The sequence below is a fragment of the Myotis lucifugus genome, unplaced genomic scaffold (genome assembly GCF_000147115.1).
Source record: "Myotis lucifugus unplaced genomic scaffold, Myoluc2.0 scaffold_177, whole genome shotgun sequence".
Classification (NCBI taxonomy): Eukaryota; Metazoa; Chordata; class Mammalia; order Chiroptera; family Vespertilionidae; genus Myotis; species Myotis lucifugus.
The window spans coordinates 1,177,769-1,193,389 of NW_005871225.1; positions in this window are offsets into that span (position 1 = coordinate 1,177,769).

The window sequence follows — 15,621 nt, forward strand, 5'->3', positions numbered from 1 at the left end:
GCCAGCGGGGGGCAGTGAGGGGCAACCAGGCCAGCAGGGGGGGCAGTTAGGGGTGATCAGGCCAGCAGCAGGGGGCAGTTGGGTGTGACCAGGCTGGCAGGGTGGCAGTTAGGGGTGATCAGGCCAGCAGGAGGGCAGTTGGGGGCAACCAGGCCAGCAGGTGTGGCTGTTAGGGGCAACCCGGCAGGCAGTTACAGGTGATCAGGCAGGCAGGCAGAGGCCATTAGGGGTGATAAGGCAGGCAGACAGGTGAGTGGTTAGGAGCCAGTGGTCCTGGATTGTGAGAGGGATGTCCCCCAAGGGGTCCCAGATTGGAGAGGGTGCAGGCCGGGCTGAGGGGAACCCCCCAGTGCACGAATTTGGTGCACCTGGCCTCTAGTTACATTATAAAAATTAAAATCTGAGTGCCACTACTGTCAAGGAAAACCAGAACCAGACAGAAGTTAAAGTGGTAAAAGCAGCCGAAACCGGTTTGGCTCAGTGGATAGAGCGTTGGCCTGCGGACTGAAAGGTCCCAGGTTCGATTCCGGTCAAGGGCATGTACCTTGGTTGCAGGCACATCCCCACTGGGAGATGTGCAGGAGGCAGCTGATCGATATTTCTCTCTCATCGATGTTTCTAACTCTCTATCTCTCTCCCTTCCTCTCTGTAAAAAATAAATAAAATATAAAAAATACATAAAATAAAAAATAAATAAATAAATAAAGTGGTAAAAGCAGACCCTCCCAGTATGGCTCAGCTGGTTGGGTATTGTCCCATGCACTGAAGGGTTGTAGGTTCAAGGCACAGCCAATGGAGGTCTCACTCTCACATCAATGTTTCTCCCTCTCTCTCTCTCCTTTATTCTTCCTCTCTCTCTAAGAATCAATAAAAATTCTGTTCGAAAATTGGTGACGGCAATTTTTATTCAGGAATCATTGGGTAAAAAAGACCTCAGTGTAGAACTGGGATCAACTCCAAATGCAATAAGGGCAAGTGGATATTTATAGCCAAGGAGCAGAGTGAGGGTCAGTGAATGGAAATTTTCTAAGAGAAGGGGCAGGGGAATTCTTGCTAAACTGACTTGATAGATTTCTTGCTGAAAGCTGACCAAGGTGATAAGATACTGATGGTAGAGGATGAGAAATTTGATTTGATATGGAGCTTGGTAAGATACCAAGGGTAGAAGATGACGAATTTGATTAAGATAGTAAGGGTGGGAGAATTTTTGGTAAAATGACCTAGCAAGATTCTTGCTAAAATTGTGCTGAATGGGTCAGGGACAGAGACCAAGGGCAAGGCCCAGGGGAAAAAAGGTGCAAGAAAGCCTGACTGACTAAACTTTGGTTTGGTTAAGGAGAGAGTCTTATGTTATTAACATTGCTTTTTTTTTTGGAGGGGGGAATAAAACTCAAAATGGTTACACAGACTGTCACACTTAACAGGGAGGAATGGAGACAACTTCCCAATCAAATCAATTTTATTCCAAAGCCTATAGTTTATCTACCATTAAATTGTGTCTCTCAAGATCCAGGGCATTTGAGTGTGTGTGCACATGTGTTCTACTAATATAAATGTTGCAAGAAGAGGAATGTACTTCCAGTCTAGATCCAAAGTTTGCTTATTCTATCATTGATCATAGTAAGTCCTCTCAGTCCATGAACTGAGTTACCTTGTAATATGAAGACAAAAATTACACAAGATCTCTAACCTTATAATTGTACATCCTATTTGTGAAGTTATATATGTTAATGCTTGGATCTAATGTACAATTAAAAAATTAGCACACTGAGAATAAACAACAAAAATGCATTTTTTTCAATTCTTCAGTACCCAAAAATGTATAAATTATATGGGAGCAGAAAAGCAAAGCAAACATCAAAAGATAGAGTTCCAGATATGCATAGGCAACAATGTGAGATATTGTGTATGACTAGTACATAAATCCTTTCTTCATAGTTTAAGAAGCATCTGCTGAGCCCCCTTTACCTGGACTCTGTGGGGAATTAAAAGCAAATATAATATAGGTCCTTGAATAACTGGTTTACACTTTAGTTTAACAACAGGCAACAAAACTTGGGTATAAAACTAATAGGCAGCATGCATAAGAGCAAAATAAGATCAGTACAGCTCCCGATGAGCTATGCATGTAAGTCTTTCTTTTAAGTGCATGCCATTGAGGGCAATTTAGTTAGGAGGTTAAGAAAATAAGTCTGGACTCATCCTTTCAGATTTTGATTCCTGGCTCTGGCTCTCCAGAGGACAGTGGCAAGTTATTTAATCTTTCTCAATTTCTTTATTTGTAAAATGAAATTATTCTGAGAATTTAATAAGATGTATTGATGAAGAACCTAGAACAGTGCCTGGTACATAATAAGCACTCAATAAATGCTAGTTGTGGCTGTTATTTATATAACCACCTACCATGCTCCATGCAATCTTTTCTCAGATATGGTGTCTATTTCTTCTAACTCAACATGGGCAGAGATAAAGCAATCCTATATTTAAACTTTATTTTATTATTTAAATTACCCCCTTTCATCTCTCTTTTAAGCAAAGTCAAGCTCTTTTTAAATTATGCTTTTTCTTTCTTAAGGTATTATTTTCATTATTCTGAAAGGAGATATTTTTTGATTGAGTCATTTATGGAATCAGAAAGGACTTCAGAATGGGAAAATTGAAAAATTTCCTGGGCCATGGTTACACTGTGATTAAATTTTCACTCAGGTTAAATTTTAAATGGTCATGGGCTGCTCAATTATAAGCAACAGTGGAAAATAAGATGCATTCTACTGACATCACAAAAAGAGAGGCAGTCAGAATGCGATCAGGCCTCTAGACCTAATTATCGGTGGACAAGAAGTATAGAGGCCAGCCCTAACCGGTTTGGCTCAGTGGATAGAGCATCGGCCTGCGGACTCAAGGGTCCCAGGTTCAATTCCTGTCAAGGGCATGTACCTTGGTTGCGGGCATATCCCCAGTGGGAAGTGTGCAGGAGGCAACTGATCGATGTTTCTCTCTCATCGATGTTTCTAACTCTCTATCTCTCTCCCTTCCTCTCTGTAAAAAATCAATAAAATATATATTAAAAAAAAAAGAAGAAGTATAGAGGCCAGAAGAACCCATCAGATGACACCAGGGAGATGTGACCTGCAAAATCAGAGATTCCATAGGGTACATGCCTGGTTTCTTCAACAAGTAAAATACAAAAAAAAAAAAATACAGATTGAAAGATATTAAAACACATGTCAACCTTTCACAATGTATAGACTTTATTTGGATTCTTGTTAAAATAAACATGCTGTAAAAAATGACTTTGATCAGTCATTTGATGATAGTAAGGTATCATTAGGTTTTTAAAGGTATGAAATGATAATGCATTTATATTAAAATAAATAATCATTTTATTTTAGAGCAATATACTAAAATACCCATAGATAAATTACATAAATGTGGTATTTGCTTAAACAGAGTATGTAGAGGGGGAAAATAAGTGAGAGAGAGATAAACCTAGATAGACTATGACAACAATTGTTGAAGCTTGGTGATGAATATGTAGAGTTCATTATACTATTTTGTTTACTTTTGTATGTTTGAATTTTCCATAATAAAAATATTTATTTTAATAAATAAGTATAAAAATAAATTTAAACAGAAAAAATTATTTCTGGTCTTATAACAATGAAACAAAATAAATATGTAAAAACTAATTATTAATTGCTCAATTCTCTAGTCTCATACATTATAATTTCAAAAATGTTTGAGGGTGGCCAATCAAAAACATTTTATGTTGATTTTGGTAGGCTACAATTTTAATGTATCATATTTTTATGATTTTTTTTTCAATATTCCTTGGTGGCTGTGATGGGATGGTGGTGAGAGGTTATTTTTCTATAGCTCCCAGGAGGTTATTAATACATATTTATTGATAGAAACCATCAATGCATTATAGAGTTAAGAGTATACCAAAATACATATAGTACATTACTTTTCTATTTTATTTTAACAACTAGAGGCCCAGCGCATGATTAAATCGTGCGGGTAGGGTCCCTAAGGCCTAGCCTCCTGCAATCAGGGCCATCTTCTGCCCGTTTGCCAGTCCTCAGGCCAAACGTCACCTCTGCCACAGGCCTGTCAGGCCGTTGGGATCACCAGCTCATCCCCAGCTGCTCCGGGGCTCAGGCCTTCAGGAAAGCAGGCGCTGAGGACTTGACCTCCATGAGCGTGCGCCAGGCTGGCCACTGATGGAACGCGATTTCTGCTCAGGGCCACTCACTCAGGCACTGCTGCCGCAGGGGATGAGCTGGTGATCCCAACAGCCTGACAGCCAGCCCGGTCCTCCCGCCACCCACCCTGGTTCCCCCATTCACCATCCCTGATCCATCAGAGCCTGTGAGCTGGGGCAGGAACCAAGAGGTCAGCTGTTCAGCCCACTCGCTGGTCCCCAGTCCCGCCCCTCACAGGCCAGTGGGGGAGGGGGGGGAAGACCCAGAAGTGCTCAATGCACCTCATGGTGACTGGTCATTTGGTCGTCATGGACACTGGCTTTTTATATATATAGATATAGTTGTTGATAATGCGTTCTAAAATAAAAATAAATTACATAATTATGTAATAATTATCAATTATATAATAATTAATTATATAATTATCAATAATTTTGAATTATATTCAATTACTAAAATTTTTGCCAGGGAAATAGACATGAGATTCAATAGATTTAATCCAAGAATTTTTGCTGTAACAGATGAATCTTTTAGTAGATTTTGAGAAAACTGAGATATAAATTCATGAAAACAAAAAGTTGAAGGATGTTGTATCTTATCTAATTTCGTGTTTAAAATGCAGTTTTTATAAGGCTAATATTAAATATTGTAATTTTATGAAATATTGTAACTTTTTTAAAGTAATTAAAATTTGAGAATTCAGAATTTTTTTATTGTTCAGACATGTATACATCTATATTTTATAAAGACAAACAGCTTCTTATTGCTGCTCTAACAAATTACCATAATCTTAGTGGGTTAAAACTACACATAATGATCATCTTATAGCCTGAAGGTAAGGAGTCCAAAACGGGTTTCACTGGACTAAAATCAAGGTGTCCACGTGGCTGTGTTCCTTCCTGAAACTCTAAGGAGGCAGCAGGTTTCTTGCCTTTTCCAGCTTCCAGAGGCTGCCTGTTTTCCTTGGCTCATGGCACCCTTACAATTTCAAAACCAGCAATGGACAAGTGAATCTCTTTCACATAGGATCGCCTAACACTAACTTTTCCTCCTCCTTTTTAGATATTTAAGCTCTTTTGTAATTCTATTGGGACCACCCGGATAATCCAGGATAACCCTCCTGTTCTAAGGTCTGCTGATTAGCAAACTCTATTGCATCTACTAACTTTACTGCATCTACTACCTTAATTTAACCACATCACCTAACATATTCACAGGCTCCAGGGATAAAGATGGATGTGAACATCTTTGAGGGGATCAACCCCAGATGGGATAGGTTCTGCCTACCACATAGCCCAGCTAAACTCCATAATTTTTAAGACTGCTCACAGACACTTCTTTTTCACAATAAATATAGATTGCGTTTTACTGGTAGAAAAATATGGCTTCTTAAAATTAGTAGTGCTGCTGAGTTCTTTCAGGTGACTCAAATAAAAGCCTATTAAAGCCATTTTGAACGCATACCCGAACTCTGAAGAAATGTTACTGATGTGTGCAAGTGACATATCCATAGTTTTAAAACAGTGAACAAAGTACAGGGGACTAAAGAATACCCTGACCTCAGCAGCATTTGTTTAAGATTTAGCGTAATGTGTGGTGCCCTCTGGGGGCTGTGTGGTTTCCCCGAACATCTAAAAGAAAGACATAACATTGCCGGGAGCCTATCCTGAGGTGTCAACGCAGATTCAGGCCTTTGCATCAGGGCTGACAGTGCTGGGTCTTTTGCTGAAGAGGCTGCCAGAGCTTTTCAGAACTTGCTCTTTTAACAAAATTCACTACACAGGACAAAATGCCTTAAAAGAAGTGATGGAGAAATTCCCATTAGTCCTCAAGATAAAAAGTCCAAAATTCTGCACAATGGCATTCTTTAAAAATATTATTTTTCCTACGATAGTTGGATGCAAAATCATACACTATGTCATGAATTAACATATCTTCTGAAAACTGTTTTGATACTTGAGCCAAGAAGGGTACACCTAGACTCCTGCCTGCTTTCTTATTTAGACATTATAGTTTTCTGTAAGTCTTTCAAATTTAGATCCAACAGTCATAACAACTGCTTTCGGAAATATATTTCTTACGTGGGCCTAATGGTCTGCTCCTAAAGTGCTTGCATTTCCATGGTAACTCCTACAGGTCATTTGATGAAGTACAATATAGAAACACATTATATGTTTAGCTAAATCCACATTAAACATTCAGTATATGGGGAAGATACAAAGTAGCGTAATGGATATTACCCTAAAATTAGAAGCCTCCTTTAACAACAGAGGTCCTCTCCACCATTTAGCCTTGTCAATTGTTTTAGTGCTCCAGTGTCCATTCTGTTTGTTTTTCTTCTTTCCTTCCAGAGAAATCTATCAGATTCATATTCCAAACTTACCTAACTGTGCAGATCTGTGCTCGCTATTGAATAAAAACAAATTCAGAAAATTATCATTTAATGTGATATATTTTAATTAACTCAACCCTTTGCCTTCCTAAGTTCTTTCAATGGCACCACAATTCTCTCAGTTCCTGGGAAGCAAGACATCACCCATCTCCCATCTTCTCATCTTATCCCCAGGGGTAACCATAATAAAAATAATGATGTTCACTGCCACCTATATCCTCTATTCAAAGCGATATAGTCTCTCTAATGCTTACACTATTTCAAGGGAGATGTTAGGATTCCTTTTTGACAGATTAGGAAAATGAGTAGCAAGAAGGTTGAGTGACTTGCCCAAGGCCATATAGCTAGTGAATACTGGCCTTGAGATTCAAACCACCCAGGTCTGTTTGTTCAACTTATAAGCTAGTTCCATGGAACAATGATGTCTCCAGTCAGCAAAGACTGTCTACAAAGTTACCTGGAAGTCTTCCTCCCTCTCCAGTCTCATTGCTTTGTTTCTTGTCCAGGCCTTTATCACTTCTTATTTAGCCTCCTGAAATAGCTTTTCAACTGGTTTCTGCATTTCCAATATTTCAACTTTTTAAAGTCAGATTAAATAGCTTTGATCATGTCCCTCCCCTGATCAAAAACCTCAATGGTGCCTCATGGCTGGTAGGTGGGTTTTCCAACAGACTGATCACAGACCTTCACCAGATGGATCATAAAACCACAACCCCACATTCTTTGCTGTCTTCCTCCTCTCCCATGTTGTGACTCACACATTTGAAACGACAGGGAGAGCTGCCACACCAGTCACTTACTTGCATTTCAAATGGCCCAGATTAGAGAGAACTTGAATGATTAGAAGCTTTCAGCAGGCCCTTCTTCACTGCCCTTCCCATTCATTTGGGGGAGTTGTCTGGAAACCACACAGATGGAGAGACCAAAGACTGCGTGAAAACTTTAAATTCTTCCCTTGATCCATGTGGTATTATGACAGAATTTTTCTTTTGTCAAAATATCTTATAGTCTCTCAGTTTCTTGACAGTATTTCTGAAAAAAATACTTAAAATATCAGACTGCCTGATTCAAAATGCAGGCTCACAGTCTATAGAATGCAAAGCAAACTTCTTACCCTGTATTCAAAGCTCTTTATGATTTAGGCTCTTTTAGCTCTTTTCCACTGCTTTCCAATATTCACCTGACTCTAGTGATCCCTGGCTACATCACCATTATCCACATGCATTCATGCTACTAGACATTAGCTCAAAACATCACTTCTGCTTAATTTGTCATCTGCATTTACCTGAATGTGAAACAACTTTCTCTGCTTAACTGAAGCAGTAAAACAGAGAACAAAAGCCTCCATGAGGCAATGGCCCAAGTAGCCTCTGTGGTCCAATCCCGAGAACATGAGCTTCTAAATGCACCTTACTGGTTAGTATATGGGGAGAAGGATGCTTCTCAATAAATATTGCCCAGAATGAGAATATCTAGAGCACTCCTTGTTCATAAAGTGAATGACCCATTTCCAGGATTATAGAGCTGGACTATTTTAGAGATAATCTCATCCAATCCTCTCACCCAACTGACACATATTATAACTAGAGGCCTGGTGCACGAAATTCATGCAGGGTGGGGGGAGGAGTCTGTCAGCCCGGCCTGCACCCTCTCCAATCTGGGATCCCTCTTGCAATCCAGAACTGCTGGCTCCTAAACGTTCACCTGCCTGCCTGCCTGATGCCTCTAACTGCTCTCCTGCCTGCCTGATCCCCCTAACTGCTCTCCCCTCCTGGCCTAAACCCCCTAACTGCCCATCTGTTCTCCCTTCCTCTTCGTGCCTTCAGACCCTGGCACAGGAGTACTGAGAGCTCTCCGCCGAGGCCCCACCCCTGTCCTGATGCCCCCGTCCACGCTGGGCACACCTCTGCCACGGGGGGCGGGGGAGGGGCCGCTCCCAGCGGCAGCCTCATGTCCAGGTGGTGCAAGTTCCCGCCCTCGTCCCCACCCACCAGCTCCTGTGCATGCACAGCCTGTTGAACGGTAGTGACTAGTACACTGTTAGGACCAATTAGCACATTACCTTTTTATATATATAGATTCCTTGTATTTATAGTTCTTGTGTGTGTGTGTGTGTGTGTATGTGTGTGTGTCATAAGTTGAATTCATCCCTTAAGGGAGAAAATGTGTTATATACATCTTTGTATTTTCTAATCATAGATATTGAATTATTTTATATATGATATATTGACTGAATGAAAATGCAGGATAAAGTAAGTGAATAAACATTATCAGAATTTACATAAATTGTTAAACCTAATTAGAGAGTAGATTGTGTCCACAATTAAACATGGAAATGGCCAAGAAGAATAATTGTGTAGATTAATATGTCTCACATTTTTTCCAAAAATCTGAGCACAAGATATATACAAAAGAAAGCATATGAAGAAAGAGTAAAAAATTAAAATTTGGTTATTTTTTTCTGAGATATGACTTTAAGTAAAATTGCAGAATAACATCAAAATAGAGCAGTAAGAACATAGTATTAGAAAAAGTGCAAGTTTGGTACAAAACCTTGGAAACAAAGTTTAAAAAATGAAGTCTCTTTATGAAGTTGAAATTTTAACAAAGCCACACATAAAAATGCTAGAAACAATTATCTATAATTTTCACTAACCTGCTTATTTTAAACAAACAGTTGCTATTCTAAGGTGAATTAATTAGGATCTATATTTGTTTTCTTTGGATGTACAATTGCAACCAAGTCACGCATAAAGTTTATTAAAGCTTGGTAATTTTTTAAAACATTGCTTCAGGCTCCATATTCAATCCAAATACACATATACCAAAAATATCCACCTCTACTTCAAGTTTAAAGTCTAAATGGGGTATAATTGTACTTTAGTTACTCAAGGTGCGTTGAATATATTTTAAAAGTTTGATTGTCAAAGTTACTATCTTAGAAAAAAGAAACATATTTTAAAGACAAGGAGCCTCTAATATTGAAAATTAATCAACACATAATTATGTACCTTCCATCACTGAATCCTAAGTATGGGAAGGAGTTTTCCTTCTTCTTCTCAGCTACACTGTGAGGAATTCAGGAAAGGGCCATGTTGTGCTTGAGAGGAGGAGCAAAGGACAGATCAGGCCACCTCCCTGAGACCAGATGGACGATGACAATGGGAGTCACTAGGACAATAGAATATGAGAATTTGCTGAAGTGGGGGTGAGTCGTACAATTTGAGTTTCTATTTTTTCTTCATCAGTATAATGGTTAGCTTCGACTCTAATGCTCAGTGTTTTTTACACGCAAACATTCTTAATGTCATATAGCAAGGTGGGGTTGCTCTATGTATAGTGACGTTGCCTGGCCTAAAGATTAATTATTAATATAATTAGTCTAGGAATCTACAGAAATATTCTGAGAAATATTTCAGAAGGTCGTTGTAAAGATCAAATATGATCATTTTGATCAAAAAAAGAAAGTTGGTTTGCTTGTTTTTTTTTTTTTAACAAAGTGCCATATTTGAAAATTCAAAGTTCTTTGCCTGTATAGCAGGTCCTTGAATAACATCATTTCATTCAGTGATGCTTCATTATAACATTGATGAAGTGCCATAGAAAATTAACTCTTGTTTATATCAATTAGCCTATAGTAAATCTGGTTTCATTATACATTGTATTGCTTAAAGTGGGAGAACTTATCGATGTTGTTAACTGAGGACTTACTGTATTCGCCATGCCTGGTATTGTGCTACTGAGTAGAGATACACTGATAAATAAAGACATGTTTTTATTTTCCCTTTAAACTCATAGTCTAGTGGGAGAACACAGATAATAGTAAAGGAATATAATGCGAGAAGAACAGTCAGGGTTCTATGGGAACTCAAATTAGGCATGAGTAATTGAGCTTTGAGAAGGCATGTACAAGGCAAGGGATCACTTGGGTCAAATCTCAAGAGATGAATAACAAAATGTGAGTTGGAAAAAATGGGGAGGAAAAGGGCATGTAGGAAATAGGCATCAATATGTGCAAAGTATTGGAAACACAATAGCATATGTTGCAACAGGTGTAAATTTGCTCACAACTATAATACACACATAAAAATGTAATTTTGGGGATTTTTAAAAATGCATTTATTCTTGCTCTGGACATCTCTCCCACCCCCTACCCTGTTTGCTGATTAGTAGGAAGAATACTAAAACAGAATTACTCAAGGACTGGTAAAGGCCCTCTGCCCTGAGATAAAGTAGATCTCCTCTGAGAAATTTATGTTTCAAGATTTCTCCACCCTTCCCCTTCTCCTTTGCTTCTCCTTTGGTGGCTTCCAGATGGCGCAGAGAAAACTCAGGCCATGCCATCGTGGAAGGGAAGAGGGGTCTTGTCTCTGTGTAGGCCTCCTCTACAGGCTCCTACTGATCTCCACTTGAAATGTCATGTTCTTGACTGTCTGTAGACATCATCCAGCAGCTGTAACTTGTGGGAATTCTCTCTGTATAGACTAGAGTGAATGCGTGTGGTTCCTAGAGAACTCAACTATTTTCTGTGTTGAGCTCCCTGAAACATGGCTCAATATTTATTTGGCCAATGATTTGGAGGGTCCAAATTCAGAGCCTTTGTTATGGGATTCACTCCCCCCCACATACACATGTTGGCTTCTTGTTGGCTGACACACCTGGATACTCTCTGAGACTCCCACAGCCTCTCTCCCATGAATCTCTCCCAGGACATTTGGAGGCCAAGGGAAATAAGGGATGCCCTAAGTCAAGTTATCTCACATTCTCCACCCATCCTGCCACCATTTCTGCTCTGATTCAGGTACAGGGCCTCTCAAATGACCTTGAAATTTTCTCATTCTATGCGCTTGGGGTCCAGAGGAACTAAATCTAAAATTGGCCCAAACCATTCTTGTTGTTTAACAGACTTCACTTAAGTGGGTGGAGGAGTTCAAGACAAGACATTCATGGCTAATTAATTGCCCTGAGCTTGTTTGCTTGCTCTATGACCTTTCTTTTAGAGAAGGATTTCCTTTGTATTCTTTTTATTATTATTTTCTTCATATTCTCCCACCTTTGTCTTAAATGGAGAAAAGGCTGCAGGAAAATATGTTAGATTGCTTAAAAAAGGGAAATCAATTAGGAAGTATTTCAAAAATATTACCTTCATTAAACATATTTGGGGAATTATAAGTAGTTTGGTATAGAGGCCAATTAATTTCTAGAAGCACAGATACCTGAATTGGGAAATAATGTGACTGGGCTATTTTAGCTGATACTGCAATCAGGAAAACAGCTTTACAATGACACATTTTCTTGATCTAGGGAAGAGGTTTATTGGTTTGGAACATATCATCGGAGCTCAAATACTATATCCACCACCTACTTACTGTGACCCTTGGGAAATTTACATCACTTTTTTATGCTTTAGTTTTCTCTTCTATAAAAGAGCAAAAGTACCAGTATCTACGTTGGATGGTTGTTACGATAATTCATTGATTGTGTATAAAAAATTAGAATAGTGGCTAGTGTGCCAAGAACACTCAAAAAGGGTTAGATTTATTAACCTTGATATACTGAAAATAAAACCTGTCATTTTCTAATCCAGTGAGTAAATCCATCATGACCCATGGTGACTGTGGTATGATGAATCCTTGACCATTAAAGTTATCCCTTGAAATTTTGTCCATTTTTTTTTAGCAGAATAAGAACAAATAAGCAGGATGCTGAATCACATCAATATTTAATCACGCAACCTAGAATGACAAGGCTTAGTCAAGTCAGTGTTAGATTTTAGATATCAGCATACATGTGTATTTCCCTGGAAGGCAGTAGTCACCCAATGCTTTTATTTTTCTCTTTCTTCAATTTGAAAAATAAATTTTTCCCTCTGATGTGTGTTCTCAACTTCCATTATTAGAGTTCATGGAAGCCTTGGGGTCAAGCCAGAAGGCAAATTTGACCGCAGGGGACATTAGACAATCTGCCATGACAACTTGTTCACCTTTAATCATGTAGGATAACTTGAACAAGTATTATTATTGCATAGTTTGTTCCCTAGATGCTACTATACTTGTGAGGCACATTGAAGTTATTCTGCAAATTATGTTTTAATGAAGATCTTTGTTTGACTTGACTTATCCATGATTATACTTTAATTTCTCTTGACTACTCCATTTTCTACATAGATTTGATTTTAAAATTAGCCCCCTTTTTCCATCAGAAAACTCGAAGAAATTGTGACAATTTTTAAGCATATCGATCTCTGAACAATCTAGAAATTTACTTAATGAAATGTCAATGTGAAAGGAAATGAAAATAACTTAATGGCCATTAAGCTTAACATGGGGAAATGTAGTAATAAACCCTTTAAAGAAAGACAAATAAATAACTGACATAATTTTCTTAAAATTGTTTAATATATTAGCAATTGGATACTAAATTCTAATATAAAAGATTAAAATAGTATTGCATACCAAAAGTATTTTGAATTTTGAAAAGTAGACAAGCAAGATCCCTGTATTACCTGTATCAAAATTCAGCAAACTAGACGACTCTAACTATAAACTATAAAAGGCATTGAGATGTGAAGCCAAACTTTAAAGGTGTAATTGCTATAAAAACCTACATTATTTCTACAGAATGGATGATTTGCCAAATAAAAGATTTACAGGCAAGAAGTATGTGGCCTCATGCACACTTAAAGATGTTTTAGCGTGATAAAGTTCTTTCATTCTCACAGAGAGTAAGGAAATTCTCAGATTTGACACAGCAGGTTTAGAGTGAACTGCTCACAAAGTGAAATTTCTTGTCTCTGAATCATTTTTTTCTTTCATGTCATATTTTATAAGTGCCACGATAAGCCTTTGAGAAAGCTTTGCTTCGTTTATATGAATATTGGAAATAGCTGTGTATAAATGGCTTAAAGATAATTGGTCCAATCCTTGAGAAACACATCAGACTCTTCACTAATAAAATTTGATAACAAATTAGAAGTTACATTATAACTCTATGCTTAGTAGAAATAATCATGGGAAGTGTGTTTTAATGAATGAACAAGGAAAAAATAACAATTATCAATTTGTAAAATTTAATACTAAAATGCAGAAGCATCAAAATGAAGGCACGTATTTAGAAGATTTATACATAACTGGAAAAAGAATGGAACTCTATAAATAAGATGTGTTTTTGGATTTTTGCCATTTCACCCTGAAAATGCTATACTCTATCCTGCTTAATGAAACAGAATGGATCAATGGGGCACCTTTTTAAAAAAAATTATCTTTTTTGCTGAAAGTATTACAGATGTCCGCTTTGCTGTTTTTTGTTTGTTTTTCCCCTTTGACCTCCTCTTCCCCACACCTGCCCCTCCCGAGCCTTCACCACACTATTGTCTGTGTCGTGGGCTATGCTTATATGCATATACACAACCTGGTTAATCTCTTTTTCCCCACCCCCTACCCCCACCTTCCCGCTGAAATGCATCAGTCTGTTCATGGTTCTATGTTTCTGGATCTATTTTGTTCATCAGTTTATTTTGTTCATTAGATTCCACATATGAGTGAGATGATGTGATACTTATCTTTTTCTGACTGGCTTATTTCGCTTAGCATAATACTCTCCAGGTTCATCCATGCTGTTGCAAATGGTAAGAGTGCCTTGTTTTTATAATGATTTCAGACAAAATTTTGGTTAATCTTTTAGTATCTGGAATAAGCTAAGAGTTTGCCCACAGCCTCAAAGTGGTTTATGCACTCATCAAAATGTGAGACCATCAGTTTACTAAACTGGAATTACCTACTTTAGTCTCCAACTACTGCCCTACAACTTTACTAATCCTACTCCCCCAACATAGTAAAAACACATTACAAAAAAATTAATGCTCAAATCAGACAGGTTATATTAGTTACAATTTTCTCTCCCAACTGTCCATGTCTTTACCCTGCTTGCTCCTCTGTAAACTGATACATTGTTTTCAAACCCCAGCGCGTAGCAATTTGTTGGTCACATACTCTTCTTAAGGCACCCACTCTTGTATATTTTCTTTCTTATGCTATCAAAACCAGTTTCTAAAGAGAGTTAGGACAAATGAAGATATAAACACAAAAAGAGGCATACATATAACAGCATGCTAAAAGTAGTTTATGAGCTAAAATACACAGAAACCAGAACGTACCTCAAAATCATTTATCTTAATTACATAATTTTCATTAGAAATTGCACAAGCATACTTTATAACCTGATGCAATATCAAACAAGACTAAATTCCCAACATGATATAATAATAGCAAATCTCCTAGAACAAAATATATTTACCATCAGTATAACTTTTCAAATAACAGGTTAACAGGAAGATATAGATAATGGTGTGGACAAAACAATAAAATCAATTTATGATGTCATGTTTGCTTGCATTGAAATCAGGAAAAAAAACGTAATTAAAAGAGTTATGAAATCTGAGGGAAAACATATTTCTAACATTTTTTTAATCTGCAATAATATCTCTATACTGCATTCAATTTATGTGGAAAAATCACTACACATTTTCTCTATACAAATATACTTGCCTCTTATCCCAAGCTTATCATTTTTAAGCTTGCAAAAGTTAAGGTATTTTAAATGTTTCTTAAACTCATTTGACCCAAACAGTCAAAAACACTAAGAAATATTTCATTGGCCAATCGTTCTAACCTAACTATATATTACAGCTTGGACTAACCAATCAAAATGCAAAATATTAGCAAGGTCATAGTAGTATAACAAAACATACTACTATATTTCACAGATTACAAAAGACATTAAAATTCTGATACCCCATTCATAAGGAAAAGATTGTAATGAGAATAGAAAATGGCACAACATTAATTCATTGTGTGACAAAGAATATAATGAGAATGGGAAATAGTACAAACATAACTCATTCTTGTTACAGTTTTAAGATTGTAATGTCATGGTTCATATCACATACTTAGCAAGAAGGTGGTAGTCAACGTGTTGCAATATTCAATCGCTATTCTGGGTTTAGTAAGAGCATTTTTTAAACTA